The sequence below is a fragment of the Melospiza melodia genome, chromosome 4 (genome assembly GCF_035770615.1).
Source record: "Melospiza melodia melodia isolate bMelMel2 chromosome 4, bMelMel2.pri, whole genome shotgun sequence".
Taxonomy (NCBI): Eukaryota; Metazoa; Chordata; class Aves; order Passeriformes; family Passerellidae; genus Melospiza; species Melospiza melodia.
This window is the reverse complement of record NC_086197.1, coordinates 23,497,705-23,520,243: the sequence shown is the minus strand read 5'-3', so window position 1 is coordinate 23,520,243 and position 22,539 is coordinate 23,497,705. Positions and strand designations below refer to the sequence as shown.

Here is a 22,539-nt window from a genome sequence, read left to right as displayed (position 1 = left end):
ATGTGAGCACTATTCCACTATTGTCTGAGTTCGTGTGCTAACACTGGATCCTGCTAAAACTTTCCTGAAGGTGGAGTGCTCAGGTACAGCTCAAATCCCTGGGACCAGCCAGAGCTCCAAGCTCTCAAGGACTCAGCACTCAAAGCCACCTAGACAGTTTTTGAGTAAGAGCTAGAATTGTATATTAGATACACAGAAAACCACCAGGGCAGAAGTTATCACAGTAAAGGCTGGTGAAGAAAAACAACAGAAACCTACAGAAATGTGGGCCTGCCCCTAAACATACCATTTTCCCTGAGGAAAAATAAAAAGCTTGGAGAAAACAGATACTTCCCAAAAAGTTTATCATGCCCACTTAATGAAGGTGCAGGCCCCTACCTTACACGGACAGTGGCTTGCTCATTGTCCTCCTACAACCATTTTATGTTTAGCTGTACTGGCATTCTAATTTGCTGATAAAAATAATAGTGATTAAGTAAATAAATAGATTTACCTGTCACGTTAGTTTCACTGAATCATGATCAAACTGACAAATAGTAGGTTTAGATTAGATATCAGGAAGGAATTCTTCCCTGTGAGGGTGGTGAGGCCCTAGCACAGGCTGGCCAGAGCAGCTGTGGCTGCCTCATCCCTGGAAGTGTTCCAGGCCAGGTTGGATGGGGCTCTGAGCAAGCTGAGCTAGTGGAAGGTGTCCCTGTCCATGGCAGAGAGGTAGAACTGGGTGATTTTTAAGGTTCCTTCCAAGCCAGGCCTATGATTCATTTAATTGCTTTTGCATGATTTTTCTTCCTCAGAAAGACACAATTCCTGACGATCTCCATACACATCTACTGGTTCAGGACAAAAAATGACAAAGCTGTCACCTGAAGTCACAAGATTGAGCAAATCTGACTTCATTGCTCTGAAAACTGCACATGCTGGCTCAATCTCAGGATATGCATGTACATTATTTATCTCGGTTGAGATTCAAGTCCTGCCCAGAATAAAAATACTAAAAAAATTGGCCAAACATGGATGTAAGCATATCAGCTTTGATACTGGGCACTGGATTTTCCTAGAAATTAATCCTCCATTAAAGCAACAGATGGCCCTGTGTTGTTCCAGGGGCTCAGGGCACACATGAGGGGCTGGGTGACTGATGGACTTATGAATGACTGGGTCTGCATAAACCTTAAGTTGGATTAGGATAAGCCCATGCATGTCAGAAATGGTTTGCAGTATTGACATTTCATGTCAGCTTTGTGAATCCAGACTTGTTTCAGCCCCACACAGGGCTGTGTCACGTGGAGGGGACAGCATAGGAATATGTAGGAATAAACACATCCTGGCAGCTTTACTGTTTGGATGCTCTCAGCCAGCAACAAATGAAGTTCCTGCTGATTCATCCTTTAAATCAGTGACAGCTACTTAATTAACAGGACCACAGCCAAGCTGCTTAGGACTAGCACTGACCCTTCTTAAGAAAAGGAAAGTTGTGCAGCACATTTTGAAGGGCACCTCCCAGCAAGCCCAGATTTTGGGTGAGCTAGGTGAAGAATGGTAGCAGAAAGAAGCACAAGGTTGTGCCTGCACTTACAGAGCTGGGAAGGACCATCTGAGCAAAGGGGGCTCACAGTCCTCTCCTACCTGACTCCATGAGGCACACAGATATTCCTTGGATAATGCCATGACCTTCCATGGACTCTCACAATCAAAGTGTTGGCTGTTACTCAAATGCTTTCACAGTCCAAAGAGCATTTACAGGAATTATAAAGGGTCAGTAACATGTTCTCCAAAGACCATGACAGCCTCTGCTATGGACAATTAAACTCCCCTCCCTTGCACACTTTTAAAAAGTTTTCACCTAAACAGTTCTTAAATGACAGGTTCAAAACCTGCCAGCTGCACTAAGCTGCACTTTGAGGTACAAGTTATCCAGGTTCCAAGAACACCTCATTGAGGGGCTAAAAAGTTCTGGGATAGCCTCAGAGGAAGGATGTGCAGCTGCTGGAGCCTGTCCAGAGCAGGGACACCAAGGGGATCAGAGGGATGGAGCAGCTCTGCTGGGAGGAAAGGCTGAGGGAATTGGGGTTGTTCAGCCTGGAGAAGAGAAGGTTTTGGGGTGACCTCACTGTGGCCTTGCAGTGCCTGAGGGGAGCCTACAAGAAAGATGGAGAGAGACTCTTGACAAGGGCCTGGAGTGACAGGACAAGGGGCAATGGCTTCACACTGACAGAGAGCAGGTTTAGATTGGATATTGGGAAGAATTGTTTCCTGTGAGGGTGGTGAGGCCCTGGCACAGTTGTCCAGAGAAGCTGTGGCTGCCCCATCCGTGGCAGTGTTCCAGGCCAGGCTGGATGGGGCTCTGAGCAACCTGGGCTAGTGGAAGGTGTACCTGCCTGTGGCAGAGGAGGCACTGGAATGAGATGTTATTTAAGGTCCCTTTCCAACCCAGGCTATTCTGTGATTCTAAACCTCAGCTCATCTTACAGGCCTCAAAAGCTTCTGTATTCATGTGAAAGGTGTGTACAGGCCAATAAAGTGCATAAAAATTCCCTAACACTAATAAAAGTCCTCCCAGTCCATTGCAGAAGCAGCTGTTCTGGGATGGATGGGGTCAGCAAACACAGGGAAGAGGCTAGAGTGGCACAATGATGTTTGTCAGGAACGTGATTCTGCATTCAGCCAAACACTTGTCAAGATCAGTAAAGGGGGAAAAGGGAGACCTTGTCTTGTTAAATTTACAACTGTGGGTAGAATGAAAACAATTTGCTTCCAGATATTTTGATTCAGTCTTTTAAAAAAGCCTAATATTTAAATACTTGTGCTTAGTATGGCTTTGAGAGAAGCTCTGATGATGGTAATAATAAAAAGAAAGAAATTGTAATAATTTTTCATGCATCAATGTTTAGCTGTTTGCTGTACTTCATGAAGAAAAGCACAGTTAACCTCAGCTTTTATTTCCACAAGCACAAATATCCCCTGCCTTACTCCCTACCTTCTTTTTCTCCCTGTGCTTATAGGGCAAACAGGGAGGGGTGAGGGAGAAGAGAACCCTTTCCCACGAAATTCTTTGCCGTAAAACACAGAATCACACTTTCTCCACAGCTGGAAAAGCAAAAACCACCTCCAGCCATCCTTGTACCATCTGCACTCCCACAACTCCACATCATATTCCTCCCCAAGAACAGAAGCTGGATCTATTCCTTTTCCCCATAACTCTCTAAAACCCTATAAAATCCTGGCCACGGGTGCACACAGAGCACTGCCAGTGTCACTCAGAGGTTCTTGGCGCCACGTGGGCTCCTGCTGTGGGTAACTTGCAATGGGCCTTTCACCTCCCTGAAATCTGGGGGGAAAGAACACAGAGAACAGGTCTTTTCGCCATTAAAGAGGGGAGAAGTGCAAGCTGCCAATTTATTCGAGACAAGCAAATTGATCTCATCTAAACTATCATAGAAGACTGATATTGAAGATCACACAAGCACCATCAGAAGGTTAAAGCTAGTCATGCCAGAGGCCTGAAAAAAACCTGGAAATCGAGGCAAAAGCTAATTCATTTGATGAACTAGCAGCAGAGTTTATTTTCACAGCAAAAAAACTTGCCAGTGGCAGAACAGAAACTATCCTGCTGGCCAAAGGAAACATCATTTGGCATGAAGATAAATTTTAGTTACCAAAACAACAAAGGATCTCCAGACCTGAACTCTGGCATCACACCAGTCCCATTGCTACAGGAACAGGGGACAGGGGGACTTGTCCATGCTGTGTCACAGCTGATGCCTGACTTTTACAGCCCAAGACTCTATTCCCTCATCCTGGATATCATCCTAGATTAACTTTTTTGCTGTTTGTATTTTAGGACACAGTTGCTACAGGCACTGCTAGTTGGATAATAAAACATACATGTATTTTTTGAGTAAATGAAAGAGGAGATTGGGGAGGATTTTAATCAGTCCACAAAGATAAAAAGTGTGCATTTAAAAAAAAAATTGGTTATAGAGACACTTTGGTCTTTATTAATGGAAATCCCATGCACTTCAGATATTCAGGATTTTAAAAAATGCTCTGGAATGTTCAGCAGTGACTTTCTGCTATTGTATTTAACCTCCTTCACTCAGGTAATTAAGACAAGAAACTGGCATGCAATTTAGGAAGAAGAGCAAAGCAAAGAAACTCAAGAGTCCACAAACAATCCAGAGGTTGGAAATGATTTAGCTGGAGTATTTGCTGGGTGTACATGTTACACTGGAAGAAAATGAGACGCAGAAAAATTTTCTGCGGTCAAAAAGGAAGAAACTCAGATAACAAACCTTCAGTTATAGATTTCACAGCCAATATCAATTCCTGCCTTTGCCTTTGCAGATATAAATTCCTGTCTTGTCTGTTAGATTTCCTCCCAATTTTTTTATTCTACCCTCTATGTATGGGGAACGCTCCCAGTCATAATGTGTAAATAGCATTCCGTGTCTTTCTTGGTATATCTCTTTAAAGCTTACTCCCTGCTCGCTCCTTTCTAGACAAAGGACAGACAGCTGGTGTTCCATGGCTGCTGCTCGTTATACTAATCGCAATCAGTTCACAGCTCCATGCGGCCCTCCTGGCAGCTCATCTCTCCCTGGACATGCAGAGAGCTCTGGGGCAAGTAATATTTATTATCAGAGCACCAAGCCTCGTGTGATGGAGCTCGGATGTCTGACATATCTAGATGCTGTCAGATAAGCAAGGGAATCATTTGACACAGCTTTTTTCACTACCGTGAAATCATCTGAATGGCTTTGAAGAGCTCAGCAGCACAGTTCTGACATTATTTTCTATTATTTTTGTTTGCACAAAGTGCTCTGCATTGCTACATTGGAGGCACAGATGTTGTGCTGCTGCTTTTGGTGGAGTCAGCCCCCACAAATCCAAGAGCAGGTATTGGCAAATTTGAGTTTTATTCACCTGTTTGTAGGCTGGGATCTTGTATGGAAGCTTGAAAATACATGCAGAAGAAAAAGAGGCAGCCAGTGTTATGAAGGCCAGACTTTGAGCTAGGACCAGGAAATCAGATCCTGGTGGAAAGTATAATGTTTGTAAATCTTGGTTTAAAAGGTTTCCCTTAGAGCCACCTTTGCAGCATCCTGATTTTGTGGCATGCAGCTTCAGCCTGACCTTTTCCCTTGCTTGGCTCAGAGTTGCGTTTGCCAAGGGAGCATTGCCCTGCAGCCACTCATAAGCTCCTGAGCAGTAGCTGCAATCAGCAACATGCTTATTTGATGGTGCAAACAAATCAAGATCAGCCCTGAAAATTCACTCAGCATGATGGGGCTGGGTGCTGGACCACCTCTAACCTGGCCAAAGCCACAGGTGGGTGCTCAGGCTCGGGCTCAGAGAGGTCCTGGAGCAGTGAGCAGATGGTGCATGTGGGGAAACTACAGCTCAGTGAAAGCCTACATGCTACTCAGGGCCACAGTAACCAAACAGCACTGTCAGGAGCCCAGAGGTAGGTCCTGTATCAGCCAGCCTGGAAGCTGGAAGCACACAAGTGCCAGAGCCCAGGGGCATCGCTCTGCAGCTGGGGTTCATCTGGGTGCGGCTGCGCAGTGGCAGTGCCTCTGCTCTGCCTCGTGTCCCCTGTGTCCCAGTCATTGCCTGCATCTGCTGCTTTGATCTCAGCCCTGCCTTGCTGCTGCAAACATGTGGGGGGTCACAGGATCACAAAGATTGAAAAAGAGCTCAAGGATCAATGAGTCCAACCTGTCACCAAACACCACTGTGTCCCCCAGCCCAAGAGCACTGAGTGCCATGTCCAGTAATTTCTTGAACACCTCCAGGGATGGGAACTCCACGTCCCAGGGACTCCCTGGACAGCGCATTCCAGTGTCTAACAGCCCTTTCAGTGAAAAAAGTCTTTCTGGTGTCCAACCTGAAACTCTCCTGGCACAGTTTGAGGCCATTGCCTCTTGTCCTGTCCCTTGTTCCCTGGGAGCAGAGCCTGATCCCCCCCAGCTGTCCCCTCCTGTCAGGGAGTTGTGCAGAGCCAGAAGGGCCCCTCTGAGCCTCCTTTTCTCCAGGCTAAGCCCCCCCAGCTCCCTCACCCTCTCCTGGTGCTCCAGCCCCTTCCCCAGCTCCGTTCCCTTCTCTGGACACGCTTCAGCCCCTCAATGTTCATTTTGCAGTGACGGGCCTAGAAGTGGACACAGGATTTGAGGTGTGGCCCCAGCAGTGCCAGCCCAGGGGACAGTGACTGCCATACCATGGCTTGCACAGCCCAAGTGCCATTGACCTCTTGGCTATCTGGGCATAGCTGGCTTATGTTCAGCTGGTTGTCTGAGTGCCTAAAATCCAGTGCCAATCACTGGATTCTTGCCTGACCCAAGAACCTTGGTTATCATTCCACGTCCTCTCTGATGTTGTTTGGTTCTGTGGGACTGTTCACTGAATGGGAGTGCTACTCCCACCTGCCTCGCCCTTGCTGCTCCCTGACACAGGGGAGAAAAAAAATGATTTCTGGAATTCTAGAAATACCAAGCAAAGATAATTTTCCTGGGGTTTTGTCACTCTGTCCCTGATCTTGACATCCATGTGTTCACATGGACACTCATAGAGCTGCATGCATCATCAACACATTTTCATGACGCTGCATAAAATAATGTCTAAGAGGTGAGTTTGAGGGTAGGAGTCAGATGTCGCAGACTTCTTTTCATAAAAATCCTTTCTTTAGGATTTTCCCTTCTGGGAAGCTGAGGCCCCAGAAAAAGAAATGTAAACAATGTTTATCTGCTGCTGTGAAGTGCAACAGGTGCACCTGTGATTGGCCCATGTTGGATGTGTATAATTAATGGCCAATCAAGGACCGAGCTCTCTCTGGGACAGAGTTGGAGAGAGCTCCTTTGTTATTCATTCTTTTCTATTCTTAGCTTAGCTGGCCTTCTGAGAACTTTTCTCTCTAGTTCTTTTAGTATAGTCATAATGTAATATATATCATAAAATAATAAATCAAGCCTTCTGAACATGAGGTCAACATTCGCCTCTCTCTTCACCTGCAACCCTTGTGACCACCATCACAGTCAGGATCCTGTTTTATGGAAAACAAGAATCCTGGACGAATAACTGAACTCCTGTGTGGGAGAGGTTGTCCTGCTGCTTCACGAGGAGAATCACAGTCTAAAGATAAAATTCATTCCCTCTGCTCTTTCTTTACAGAATTATGTTTTGCTCACAAAACAAATAAATACTTAATGGAGAATAATAACATTTCTCTTTTTTTTTTAATTACACAATCTTAAATCACTACATACTCAGATAGGAGTGGTTATTAGAAATTAAAGGACTCAGTTTCCAGTAAAGCCTGCATTAAATTTGGCCCATCTCAGTTTCCCTCTGAAATGGATAGCAAAAATTACAGAAGGGAGAGCATTGGCACAGATCATAAACCAACTGAAAATGGTCCCTTCAAACCCACTGTGAGGTGCCTGCCAAAGGATAAAAATCAGACCATTGGTCACCCTTTTGTGACATTTTAAATTGTCTACTTGCATCACTTTCATTGACTTTCTTTTCAGGTGCCATCACCCCCACTGATTCACAAAGTCTAATCAATTCAGGGAATGAGGTTTGGCTGCAAAAAGAGCCACCTCAGAAACAGATTAGTCATGAGAATTTGCAGGAAATAACAGGAAAAACCCAATAAAAGGCAAAGGAAAATGACATTGTGGGACATAAACTTTAAAGAATTTAGGGATTTTAGAGGAGCTGAGGTTTTAGTTAGAGATAAACTTTATTGGAGTTAATCAAAATAAATCGGTAGGCCTTGATGAAGTTAAGAGTTAGTAGTTAACTAATAATTGACTGCTTGTCAACATAATGTTTGGTTAGCTGGGTTTATAATGAAGAATATAGAAACTGATAAATAGCTTTTAGGAACATAAGACAATTGTAGGCCTCCTCTGTTCTGAAACTACTGAAGATGGGGAATGGGAGTTCTACCAATGGGTTCATTTGTCATATTTGCATTGAAAAGGTAGAATGGCCAGAACTAGGAAGACTTCATTTACTTCCTCATTTTGGGACCCCTCCCCATGGAAGGGACCACTGACCCATTTCAAGGAACAAACTATGCATGCTTAATAGCTTTTGAACTAATTACCATATGAAGCGGGGAATGGGATGTACCAAAATTATGAATATGTATTTGTATTTTGGTTATTCAATACTTGTATAGATAAAAGGACTCTGTAACCACCTGTGAATCACAGTGCGTATTTGGGAGCTATCCCGCACACACACTGCCAGGTGTTGCAATAAACATGCACGTTCTAACTCTAAACTGTTAGAGAGTCTTTGTCCATCACAGTTGGATATCGGTACTAGATCAATATCCATATTTTTAATAAATCAATTGCACACTGACTCTGGGTGTACAAAACTATGCAAATCTATATAATGGAGTGGCTGTTGGTCACATGGGAGCCTTAACTCCCCTAAGACCGTTAACTTTTGCATGCACATTTGATAAGGAAAGATTTATTTTTAAACAGTTTTAATCACTGACATTTGTTTCATTTTTATGATATAATTGAGGAAGTACAGAGAAAAGGTTCTTAATATAGATGTTTTTCTATTAAAACATGTCCATCAAGATCTTCCATCCTGCCAACTGCTACTTTTCTAGCAATTAGTCCTAGTGATTTCCTAGCAGTAAAGGAAATCACTTCAAAATATGTACATACAAAAGCATATGTAGTTAAAATATTAATAAGCAATATATTATTGTAATTATTGCATATAATAAATATATGCCAATAATAGAATGTGTGTAAAGATATGATATGCAAAATCCTCAAAGGGAACAGATAGAATTATTTTCCTTGATTTTGAATTCCTAGATTTCACATTTCATAATACAGATATTAGATAATTATGATAAACACCATCTGGTCAAATTCCAACAAATTTCCTTTTCATTTCTTTGGGAAATATTAAAAATCACAACTAGGAAACAAAGAAAGCAAGCAAAGAAACTTGGCCTAAAGTAATGTATTTTACATTTAAGATCAACTTTTCAACAGAATCTGGAAATTAAAATAATGTAATCTAAATGATTAAAAACAAATAAAAAGCAAAAAGGCAAAAGAGAAATATGTTTCTCTCCCTTTCAGCCTGGTAAGACCAGCCATAGGGTGTTCCAGAACTACACAAGGGGAAGATGAACCCAGATGTGTCTTTGCTTTTATTTGAGCAAAACTCAAGAGAAAGTTACTTTTTGTTAGCAGAGGTGATTTTCCTAGGCTGTATTCCTCCACAGACTCTGAAACACCCAAAATCTGGCTACAAATTCGGAAGAGAATTACAAACTTTCTTGGAAAGACCACCAGATTTTGGGGCTTGCTGACAGTGGACACTAGAATTCCCGAAATAAAACCCATTGATAAAACTTCCAAATCTTACCCAGTGTTAGGGTGGAAAATGAAGCTTCTTTGTCTTGCTTTTTCCACAGGGTGTCCTGCCAAGCTCTTCCAGCTTAATACCACTGGCAACTCTAAGAAAAGTATGGCGATTACTGAGCAGGAATGACAAGTGGCATTCACAGGGCACTGCCTCCTACTCCAGACACTGCCCACTTTGACCTTCACAAGTCTACTGGAGTTGTCCTTATTTACAGCAGCTAAGTCCTCTTAGGTGCTGTTTAAATAGCAATAAAATCCCTTTTTTCACATTTTGCATTTATCCCAAGGAAAGAAATCACAGCTGATTAAAAAAAAATCAACAAAATAATGAAAACCACATGGAAATATGCTAGGAGTTTTCTCATCCTTGAAACTTGATAATAAGCACATTTGAAACACTCATGTTGTTGCTGGGAAGGAAAGAGTGGTTTTGCCAATATGTAAAGAAATGTTTCAAATCTGAAGAGAATAAAGAGGGTTTGTAGCCATGGTAACTTCCACAATCATTTATTAAAAAACTATAATATCCCTGAAGAGTTGTGACATGATGCAGCAACCATGTCACATTGTGTGGGCTGATGTTATGTCTTGAAAGCCTGGATGACTTGATGCGACCTGGCATGAGGCAATGGATATTTGAAATTTTTCAAGGGAAATTCCAGTTCTAGTGGTAGGTAGAAAGAAACAAATTTTCACAGGGGGTTGGAAAAGGACACAAACAAATGACAATCGTAAATAATTCCTTAAAATTTGTGCACTTGCAGAGTAATTTCACAACATGGAAAGTGAAGGATAACAGAACATTGTGGCTGCATAGGAAAAACTTCTTATCTGGAGTAAGTAGGCAGTGTCTTATTTTTGGTAAGCATAAAGACACCATTACTATAAAAGTGTATTACAAATTCAAATGTAACCCCTGGAAAGAGATTATATTTTGGAATTTTTTTTACTATTTAGACAGTGACATTTGGAACTTTAGAGCACTAATTGAAAATGACAGCATAAAATCTTTGTGCTTTGACATATTTTTTCCTATTTTGAATGAAAATTAAGACTTAAAAATAATTTTTTGAGCATCTGATCATGAAAATAAATCCTTTCTGCCATTATTACAACTTCAGACAGTGGATCAGACTGTTCTTTTAATGTTCAGAACAAGCACAATATGTGAGATCAGGTGATTGCCAGTTGAAAAAGTGGATAAAGTTCAGGACTGATCTGACTCCAGTAGGAGAGGGAGAGGATTCCATGGGTTATTACATCTATGCATTGCAATGAGACATCTCTGACAGAGATATAGTATTCCCAAAATAGCATTTGTCACCACATCAGAGCAGGCAATGGCTTGGTGCAGAACACTTTCTTTTAACTTAGTATTTTTTTAAGTTGCCTGAGAAGTATCAAGGAATGTGAGATCGTTTGAAGCCAGTGTACTTATTAACAAAATAGTGGTGAAAACAAAAAACATTGCTGCAGCACTCTCAGAACAGCTTTCTCTCCCAAAATAGAGGTACATCAGTTTTAAGAGGACTGTTTTATAAGAGAGCTCCAAGAAACTCCCCTTGAAAACTGTCTTTCTTAGAAATTTCTGTCTTAGCAAAAGTCTGACAAAATACATTTAGAAAAGCATTCTGCATGGAAGAGTCTTCACTGGCTCTGAAAGGATAATGATGATTTATTCCTTGGAGGGGTATGACTTTGAGAGTGTGGATCTATCAAATAATGGTTAGGAAAGATCATCTACTGCAGTCTTGTTGGACTTGGTCCCAAAGGCCTGAGTTATCTCCATCACGTCCAGGGACATTATTCTCTCTGCCTCTGAGATGAGCTCCCTGCCTGTGCAATGTGTTCTCTTCATTGCAAACAGGCTGCTGAGCCAGAGCAGCAGGAAGTCACAATAAACTTTATTTCTCTTATGGACAAGTTGCCTTGTCCCAGGTGCTTGTCACCAGTGTCACTTATGAATGTTCAATGTAGCTCAATCCATATTTGTGCTCTGCACCACCATGGGCTCGTGCACGACTGGTTGGAGAATGGTGAATGAACTAATGAGTCTTTTCTTCTTTCACAAACCTCAGTCACAGTGATTCCTCTCAGGATCTGCCAGAAAATGTTTAGATCACCCACTGGCAATAGGCTCTGCCTTAACTGTCTAAGCGCATGACCACTCCATAAACTAAAGGCAGATTTCCACTCAATAGACTTTAATAGCTAATATTTGCTTGGAGACCTTTTGTCTGCCCTCCACACACAGGACCTGCTTCATTTTGGAGATAAGTCATAAAGAGGTGAGCCATAACTGAGACAGAATCTGTCCATTTAAATTTCTTCTCTTCAACATGCAGAACTGTCTAGAACATGCCACATGCTCACAGACACCGACAGAGATTTGAAACCCAGAAAGATCAAGAGAGAATATTGGGCTGGCTTGGAAGGACCTTAAAGATCATCTCATCCCAGACTCCTGCTGTGGGCAAGGACACCTTTCACATCCTGGCCTTGGACAATTCCCGGGATGGAGCAGCCACAGCTTCTCTGAGAAACCTGTTCCAAAGCCTCGCCACTCTCACAGGAAACAATTTCTTCCCAATATCCCATCTAAACCTGCTGTCTGTCAGTGTGAAGCCATTGCCCCTTGTCCTGTCACTCCAGGCCCTTGTCCAGAGTCTCTCTCCATCTTTCCTGTGGGCTCCCTTCAGGCACTGCAAGGCCACAGTGAGGTCACCCCAAAGCCTTCTCCTCTCCAGGCTGAACAATCCCAATTCCCTCAGCCTTTCCTCCCAGCCGAGCTGCTCCATCCCTCTGCTCCCCTTGGTGTCCCTGCTCTGGCCTGGCTCCAGCAGCTCCCTGTCCTTGCTGTGCTGGGCCCAGGGCTGGATGCAGCCCTGCAGGGGGGCTCAGCAGAGAGGGGCAGAGGGGCAGAATCACATCCCTTGATCCCCTAACTCTTCACTGACTGTGTACTGAACCAACTCACTCATCTGACTGCAGCGCTGTTTTGCCATTTAAAAACTAATAAATGTTTATTGTACTGTATTTTGTTTGATCTGGTTTGCAACAAATAAACCAGTTAAGTTTTATGATATGCCCTTTGAGATATTCTTTTTCTTTGGAACGTAAATTTAATCTAAATCAGTCTCTGGTCCCACCAAGGACAAATATTTTAAAAGCGCTGCCAGCCATGCCTTTTAGGCTGTTGTCTCCCCTTTATAATTATTGATGTTGGCATTATACCAAGAACTCTTTTCTTGGTGTATCAATAGAGCTGTGTTTAATTTGACATTTTACTTGCTGAATAAAAAACTGGTCTCACTCACTGCATTAGTTTCAGTGGGTGCTTTCAGGCAACAGAATCCACTATTTCTGTGCTTTAACAGCATTTTATTTCCCTGATAACATTTAGAAAATCATTCAATAATTCTACACTAAATGATATCTAGGAGGCAGGAGGTTATTTGCAATAGAGCACATTACACTGAAAGGCTGTGTCAGGTGCATGAAGGAAATCTCCTCACCCATATCCCTGGGCTAATGAGAAGGTCCCTGAGCAGAGGAGTGCTATCCCTGTAGGAAACTTCAACCTCCTGACCTTTAAACGTTTTGGCCTCATAGCCCTGCTGTCTTCCCTAGGGCCTGCTCCACACCAAGCTGCTTCCAGATGCTGTGAATTACTGAACCCCGATGAGAATTAGGCTTTCAGTCTTGTTCTTATCTGAATGCACACCTTAAAGTATGGAATAAATGTCTGGTTTTGTCTCATGTGTGGTGATGCAGTCTTTCTGCCACAGCCACCTTCAGGACATGAATTATTCACTAGAAATAATAAGAAGACTGTTACTCAATAAAAACTTGTCAGGTTTCCATTCAGAGGCTAACATTAGCTTTCATCTTACAAATAATACATATTCAAATTCATTTGCTAACCTGTTATTCGGCAAAGGAACCACAGGTCACATTAAAGTTAATTTATGAAATCACTTAAGTGAAACCCTACACCTGCCTTTACCTTTCACTTCTGCAGAACATTAGCAGGTTGTATCACATATCATTGCAAATGTTTTTCATTAGAACCAGCAACAAAGGTGTCTAAAGTGAAGCATAACAGCTGGATTTAAGAAAAGTAAGTCTTGGTCAACTTAATTGCAAAGGCCTTTGAAACTGGGCTTTGCCATCTCGGTGCTAATTCTCGAGTCATGGTGTGTATTTGCATGGTGTGTGCATTTGCATGTTAGGATCCTGCTTGGAAGGCATTGGAATGCCTCATCATATCAAATATTGAAGAAACATGATCAGCTCATGCTGCAGCATGGCCATACCACTGAACTAACCAATTCCTCCTGTCACCTGTTAGTATTAAAATCAGGAGGCTGAAAATGTGGAAGTGTTTCTCTAAAATAATAACCACAACTTTCCTGAAGTTCAAATGATCATGGTCAACATGTAAGGAAATATGAACAGGCTCCTGTGACCATAGAGACTTGCATACTCTCATTATTCCTGCACACATAGTGAAAAATCAGAAACATCCTCAGAAAAAAAGGCTGTCAAAATACAGCAGAAAGTTTGCTCTGATTTTCCTCAGCATAGCTTTCATATTTCCATTAAGTGGGTAGACAAGCAAGAACTGACAGTTTGCAAGTATTTGTAACTTCCCCTTCTGTTTCTACATTTGCTGAGGGAAATTTGTCACTTTCCCCCTTTAAAGATTTTTACCTCTGGCTTTGGCAAGCTTCAAGTATAGAAAGAGGATTTTTCCTCCCTTCATTCAAGGGAGTTCCAGATATTTATGGGCTTTCATGCTTCTCCTAGGGTGGTAGACAGTTACTACTCATGAAAGAGGTTAGGATCATTCTATGTTATTAGATATGGCATATTTATCAGCAAAGTTACCTGCACACTCTTCCAACCTCTCCAGACACAGCTCTCATCCTGTCCCCTGGGAGCAGAGCCTGATCCCCCCCAGCTGTCCCCTCCTGTCAGGGAGTTGTGCAGAGCCAGAAGGGCCCCCCTGAGCCTCCTTTTCTCCAGGCTGAGCCCCCCCAGCTCCCTCAGTCCCTCCTGCTGCTCCAGCCCCTTCCCCAGCTCCGTTCCCTTCTCTGGACACGCTCCAGCCCCTCAATGTCCATGTCTTGTCCTGAGGTTCCCAGAAGTGCCCCAGGATCTGAGGTGTGGCCCCAGCCCAGGGGACAGTCACTGCCCTGGCCCTGCTGCCACACCATGGCTGGCACAGCCCAGGTGCCATTGGCCTCCTGCCCCCCTGGGCACGCCTGGCTCCTGTCCAGCCGCTGTCCCCAGCACCCCCAGGGCCTTTCCCATCTTTCCAGCCCCTCTGCCCCAGCCTGGAGCTGCAGGGGGTTGGTGTGACCCAAGGCAGGGCTGGGCCCTTGGCCTTGTGGAATCTCAGAGCACTGGCCTGGGCCCATGGATCCAGCCTGCAAATATCAAAATAAATTTACACCTGATGATGACATTGCTGGTAGTGACCAAAAGCCCACCATGCTGAGCCTTTCAGTAGCAGAAACATCACTACTAACCTGTCCCATATTTGAAATATCTCTGAGTTACCTTTTGGCCTCCAAACTGTCACTCGATCTCCCATGGCACAATAACATGAAATGATCTGTGATACTTTGTGCTGCCTCTCCCTAAAGAATTCTGAGGACCAATACATGACTGAGAAGGCTCATGTGTCCTCTCAGATCCACTGCCACAGGTTCAGTGTCTCCACCTACACTGCTCACTAATTCTGAACAGAGAATTGAAAAAAATTGGGAGGTAGAATTCCTCCTTTGGTGCTTTCTCAGCAAGTACAGACTGCTTGCTTTTCACAAGGCAAATACAACCCTGAGGTTCCCTAATTTCTGGCCAGTTTTCTATTTCTTGATCCAAAGTTGAATTTGCTCTCCAATTTTAAACAATTGCCAAGCCTGGAATGGGCTGTCCAGCGGGTGGTCGAGTCCCCATTTCTGGAGGTGTTCAAGAAATGACTGGATGTGGCACTCTGTGCTCTGGTTTAGTTGACAAGGTCAGAAGTTGGCCTTGATATCTTGGAGGTCTTTTCCAACCTTAATGATTCCATGATTCTGTGGTTCTGTGGAGGGGACCTTAAGGACAGTTCTTTAAAGAAGTCACATATCAAAATGCCAAACCAAACCAACCACAACCAAATTACCAACCAAAACCCCACCACTAACACAAAACTCAGGAAACAGAGGAAAGTCTGCCTCAGGAAAGTCTCCCTGTAGGGTCACTGGAAGTCTGTACTTGTACATTATTAGATTAAACATTAAGTGATAATAAATATATTAGACACAAAGTAATCCATAATTGACTGATTTCTTCAGATACATATTTTCTTTGAAATTTTCCCCAAAATTTCTTTAGATACACATTTAATTCTGAAAGTCTTTCCTCTCAAGTGCACAAGAAGAAGAATGAGACCAAATCCCAGATGAAAATCTGCCTTCCTCACCCTAAAGTGAAGAACACTTAGGTAGTGAACCACATAGAACTTGCAGCAGAGACAACATTGCTTTGTCACAGTGCAACCCAGATGAAATTGGGAAGAGAGAAGATGGCTACAAAGAGGTTGTGCAATAGAGAACTGTTAAAACAACCTGTTAATATTCTTGAAAAGCAATAGGCAATGTGCCTGCGAGCTACTTATCCATAAAAAGAGATACAATTTTAAGTGAATCTACTTGAAGTGATTTTTGTTGAATATTCTCTCCCAGGAGAAGAATTCACTCCGCCTCAACTCCACTTCCCAAACCTTAATTTTCTGAAACATACAGGAAGATTAGTGCATAAAGGAGAGACCATCTGTTTCCTTTCATCACTAAACTAAAGATGGTTTCCTCTGTGCAGAAGATTGCAACCCTTAAGATCTTGAGACTGAAAGCGCTTGTATTTAAATGCAAGCAAGGCAGGAATCCAACAGGTCATTATTTCCTTTTAAAATGAGGGAGGGAAGTTGCATCATCAATCCTTACCTCACATTATTTCAGTCTTATCTCTTTTCTGGCTTTAACAGGCAACCTCAGGCACATGGCCAGCAGTATTCAGTTTCAACTAGGATTTTGTTTTGTTTTCCTCCTGGAATACCTGGGTCACTCCTGATATTCAGACACATTTTAATAGACACACATGGGAACCACTGGAAAAATCCTGTTGGAAACAAATGTGTGTTTGGCACATACTATTAACACTATTTTATATGGTTGCAGATGATGAGCTCTTTCCTTTCCATGGGATTGGCACTGTTAGAATAGATAAATAACACAAACTCAGGAGCTAGTCTCCTTGAGACTTGATGTTCTCAATTCTCACACTACTTAATTTCATCTACAAGAAAAAATGGGGTTTTGCCTCCTTGGATCGATCCATTTTTATGGCCAACATGTTTTTTAGAGATGGGAAAGGCTTTTAAACATGGGCAAGAAGAAGCTGGAGTTGTCCCTCTCATGGATTGATTTCTGCAGCTGGGGAGTTGAAGGTGCTCAATGTCATGATTGAACCCATGTATCCAAGGTCCATTGAAATTTATGATGTCACTATCTGGAATTCAACTGCTTCAGCCCAGAAAATAATATTTCCCTTCTTATCCATAGCTATCATAGAACCACCAAAACTGTTTTACACATTGAAATATTGGAAATTTGAAAAGCTATACCTGAGGCCTACATGTGATATAATTTTATCTTCAAAATCCATCCAAATCAGGCAACTTGTAGGAGGAGGGAACGATATGACTCCACATGGGCCAAAAAGGTCTGCTTACAGTGACCTGATTGCAAGCTAAAGTCTCAAAGGAAAACAAGCAGAACCATCTTACATTCCAGCTATTGCTACTGGGTACCCATTTTACAAAGTGAATTTGGCAACTATTTATAACAAAAAAAGCCTCAAAAATACCCCCAAAACACCAGACTATTAGAAAGATATCAGCCCAGCTGTATGCTTAGCCTGATTGTAGGTTCCTTTCTTTACACTCAGCTGGACACTCCGAGCTGAGAATGATGAGAACGTCTGTGATTACAGCTCTCCTGCGTGTTTTCCACCTATTTCACTGAGGAATAAAAACACTACAAGTGAGTCATTCCAGATTTCCTATCATGATGTTATCTGACTATCATGCCTCTTCCTAATAATTATTTTTGTATCCTGTATCCATGCAGATCTTCCTTTCAGTGGCATCCCTGAAATCTCAGAGAGCAGAAGACAATGTCCCTCATCCTCTTCTTTTTGTCTGCCTTTCTCATTGTATTCCCAAGTTTGCACCCTTGCTATTTATCTCATGTACCCATTAGGGTCTGTATTCCCTCCTTCCACTTTCAGATTAATAATATTTTAACTATTTATCTCCCAGGATTATACAGAACCTTCCTTCTCCAGCCCACAGCTGTCCTCATGGTGGGGATTTCACACTCACAGAGGAAACCAAATAAAAAAGGAGTGTTGCCTTTGCCAAGAGCCACTTCTGCAGAGACCATTTGGAGGGCCCTGCTATCCCACAGAACTTAAATTGGAAGCTCATTGGAACCTTTCAGCAGCTCATGATTTTACTTGAAAGAGAAGAAAAAAAAAAAAACAACCCAGAGCTGTTGAGAGAAGCTTCCCAAGTGAAACTCAAGTCTCAGAAGGCAAGGCAAGAAGGTTCTTTTTTAAAACATAAACTGCTATAAACTATAGCACTATAAACTGCTGCTCTGGAATTGGGATAAATTTAGTATGGATTCATCACTGAGAAGTAACTTCTCCTGGTATGTGAGTTATCTGGGATCTTCTGAAGCTGTCTTCACTGGACTCTACAGAGGAATAAACAGGCTGGCAAATCTCACTGTGTACATGCTCTTGCATGGGAAAATCAAATTTAATCCCTGGAATTTCAGCTTTCCCTGTTCTGTTCTTAGCCAGGCAGCTGCTTTTAGGAAAATCTTTTATCTTCAGCAAGACAAGGAGCAAACAGTATGGACTGCATGTGATTAGAAGCAAAATTTCTACTGCAAACACAACTGCTTTGAGCTGTTTCAAACACCTGATTTATGCTATAGAGCGTTGTGGGAGCAAAGGACAGCGAACAAGACAAAAAGGAATCAGAAATTAGAGGGCTAATTAGAGATCTAATAATAACCTCCTTTTTTTTTTTGGTCACAAATTCTTATAAAGTTACTTTGTGGTTTTCAAGTTTGAAGACCCCATACAGGACAAAACATCTCCTTTGGGAGATCAACTCAGTGAGTCAAGAACTTCACATTTGCAATATTTGTTTTCCATCTTTCAGTGCTCTGCTGGCTGTCAAAGCAATGCACATTTCATGGAGCATGAAGAGAATCACTGGAGGGAAAGGGGAAAGAGCCACTGAGGTCACTGATGTGAGGGCAGATTTTGGGGTTGTCAGGTCAAGTTTTTATCATGTGGTGAGTGGTTCAATCTCTTTGGCCTGGAATCTTCTCCCACTCACCTAATATGAACTGAGTGGACTTATCTGTAGACCAGCACTTAAACTTCTCTAAGTGTGACAAATGAAGAAAAATGTCCTTACTTTTGCACTTTGATTGAGTGCAAGTTTGTGGTCTTTCACACTCATCTTGCATATGAATATCATCAGATAAGTGTTAGGGTGGAGAACAGTCTAAATTTAAATCCGGTGTGGGAAAAAAAAAAAAAAAAAAAAAAAAGAACTATTGGGCCACCTTAAGCACCAGACATTAGTAGGGAACCAGGATCATTCAATCTAACTTTTACAGCCAGAGATGGAAAGAATAATTTCCTAAACTTTTGAGCAAATAAAGAACAATCCACAGAGACAGAGGCACTTCATGGCATACAATAATCTGGCAAAGTACCCAATCAGATAAAAAAAATCTTTTTCTTATATTTTAAGAAGAAAGGATAAATAGTTACAACCAAGAGAAAAAAAAATCTCATATTTTGAAGGACATTTGGAAGGGTGAGGGCAAAATATCTTACCAAATTTACCAAAGTTCAGAGACTAGGTTTTTGGGAAAGCTGGAGGTTTGGAGGATGATGGAGCCTTTGTAAAAAATGTTCACTATAAGAGCTCTGCCCTGGTGCCAGACTGTTTTAACCTTAAAGTACGTAAAGGAATGAGATGCAATCATACAATTTTATCTTAATTTATCTATAGCAAAGGCATTTCTGTGCCTCATTTTGTGACTAAGATAAATCCTCTGACTTGTTGCAACTCCAAATAAAATGAGATCCAAACTGGATCAATGCTACTGAAAGAAAATTGTATTATTTCCCTGAGTTATGTTGTGTGGAATCTGAGATATCAAAATAAAATTTCAAGTACTGATAAAAACCTTAATCTCCGTTAAGCTTTTCTGGCAACAGAGAAACAAACACAAGGCCTGTTGCACCAGGCTGAAGCACAACAGAGTTGTTACCTCAGTAGGGCTGGTATTTTTAAAATCCTATTCATTATTCTTAAGTCTCTCACAAGCATCAGCTGCTCCATACTTTTCTTCCTTGTATGATTAAATTGACAAACACACTTTGATATGGGCTCTAATTTCAGGTATGTGAAAAACAACTGCTCCCTTTGAAAATTAAAAAAGGTTTAATCAAACCTTAACAAAAATAGAACAAAAGGACTACATAACAAAAAATATGCAAAAAAAATAAGGAAGATTGTAATTTCAAGAATGGGGATTAGAAATATAAAACTATCCTTCGCACAGATTATTCTTCATATTTTCACATCACTCTTTCAGCACAGGGTTGTGTTTAGTGCAGGACCTGTTTTTCCACAGCTTCCGATGGATTGCTAGAGGTGTTTTGGGAGTACAAGGACAAACTCACAAACAGGCTGATGGGAATCCTGGATGGGAGCCACAGAAAGATGACCACATACATCAGACCAGATCATCCTCCACAGTCAGATAAATTCACACTTTATTTATTGTCAGTTTCTATCTTGATCACCTATGTGGTTTTCTCAGCCTTTAACTCACTGGAAAATGGGAAGTGTCTAAAGGATTTTGAGTAAAAATGGAGTTAGTGGATAAAATTGTAAGAATGTTCTGCTGGATAACATGGTTTAGGTGACTGGAAACATCTCATCCAGAGCAATAAAGATTTGTTTCACCTTCTTGTCTGTTTTCTATGACACTTTCTACAAATAATATTATTCAGAGGTAACTGTAATTTCCTATCTATTCTATTCATGGCACTCTGTGCCATTTCAGGTAGGACAAAAATTGCTGGTTTATAAAACATTTCAGTTTGAGCTTTTGAAATTTTCAGTTTTTTCCATTAAGTACTTTAACTTCTAAATTTGGGACAAAACGTAAGGGGGAAAATAGAAAAAAGAGAACTAGAAAAAACAGAAATTCTTCCTTCAACACTTAAAAAAAATGTTTTAAGTGTTGGAACAAGTGACAATCTATAAACTGCTCTTATGCATCAAGCTACATCAAGAGAAAGCCAGAAGTATTTTTGAAAACAGTTTGTGTTTTATGTCCCACACACTTTGGTGTGCCTCACAATCATAACTTTATGTTGGAACAGAACTGAGGTCTTTATATTATTTCTAGACTCTCTTAAAAAGTGGTTACACTGCTAATGTGGCCCTTGAGTGAGTTGATTTATTGACATTTCTTTCAGAAATGTCACAAAAACTGCTCTCGTGCCATGGCTACCTGAGACAAAAGAGGGATGGAAATTTCCTGCACATCCTGCAGGTTTTTCACTGGAGATATTACCATCAGAATCCCGTTTAGAGATATCACCATCACTTTAGTCAGGCCCTTTACTGAAAGGGAAAGCCTGATGAAATCACTTCACCCCATGGAAGAAAGATAACACTGTGCTGGCACCAGCCTGTTAAAATTCATTGGGATCAGTGGCCATGGAATCAATTGGTCACAGAATCCTAGTCAGTGCAGATTTTCCTTCTTTCCCCTTCTCTTATGTGCAGTTGTTCTGTGACTAACAGAGACACATTTCCGGCACAAAGCAGATAGGATAACGGTAAAGGAGCAGAAATGGGGGTGATTTTAACTTCATCCCATCCTCATATCTTGGGAGGTTCAAGCTGGTCACTAAGGGCTGTTCTCACTTGCTGGACTTGAGTACTCTCTTTGGGAGATTAATTCCACTGAATTTTTGGAGCTTCAGGGTTTGGTATTTTTCCTAAGTCATTCCCTATTACTTTCTTCCCTCCTGTACAACCTGCTTTCCCCAAGCCTTTCATACCTTCCTTATAAGGCTGCTAGCAGCCTGTTCCTTTAGGAATTTGGTACATTTATTGGCTAGGATGGATCTTTGGGGCTCATTTGTACACAGAGGAAGGGAGGTTGTGTAGCCTGGAAACAACTTCCATTTAATCAAAGCACCTTCCTCAGAACGGACTCCCTGTGTCCAAGGGGAGAATAAGAGAATAATCTTACCTCATTTTCACATGATTCACCTGCTTATCAGCAATTCCATCTTCTTGGCCTGGAGCCATGGCAAAAGAATTCATTATTTTTCCATGTCCCATCCATTCTCTTATAGTGTTTCTGCTTTTCCTTGGACTATATCTCTCCAGAGAATGATTTCCCCTCATGCCTATCCTTAAATTATGGGTACCATAAAAAAGATGAACATTCTTTCACCACACAACCACTTGTAAAGATCCTTCTAGGCCTGAGTTTCCTTTTTTTTTTTTTTTTTGAGGGTGAGTCAGGAGATGCTTAGCTAGATTTTATTCTTAGAACCTTCTTATATCGTGAATAAAGTCAGTGGTGAGAAGAAATTTTTATTCAGATTCATATCAGTGCAAACACAGAGAATGGCAAAACTTACCATGAAGTTCTGAAGTGCTCATCTCAGGGAAGGGAAGTTTTACCAGCAATTCATATGGACAGAGCCAGGGAAGTCAGAGTGTTAGCTGTCACATTTACTCAGCTGCACTAGTCTGGATGGTCAGTTTTAAAAACTGCCATTAACTGTTGCCTGTCTCTTTCTTTTTCCCACCAGCTCTTGCTCATATTCCTCACAGAAGACCTATTAGATGATCAAAGGTAAGTGATAAAAGCTGACTTTCTGCACTTCATTCTGGTGTAGCAAAGTGTGTTAAACACATCTTATTAAAAAAAAAAGAGAAAGAAAAAAATTATTT

The 22,539-nt window shown here is 41.7% G+C and overlaps 1 protein-coding gene across 2 annotated transcripts in view; it reads right to left on the bottom strand.

Moving 5' to 3' along the window:
* The window catches only part of KCNA5 (potassium voltage-gated channel subfamily A member 5), a 72,260-nt gene that overhangs the window by 14,978 nt on the left and 34,743 nt on the right, over window positions 1-22,539 (bottom strand). Inside the window, exon 1 of one of the 2 annotated variants that reach the window (XR_010027537.1) lies at window positions 9,412-9,510. The exons of the other annotated variant lie outside the window; for it this stretch is intronic. The gene's annotated coding sequence lies outside the window, so the exon portion shown is untranslated. Of the gene's footprint in view, window positions 1-9,411; window positions 9,511-22,539 lie in introns of those variants that run through there. 2 annotated transcript variants of the gene reach the window in all.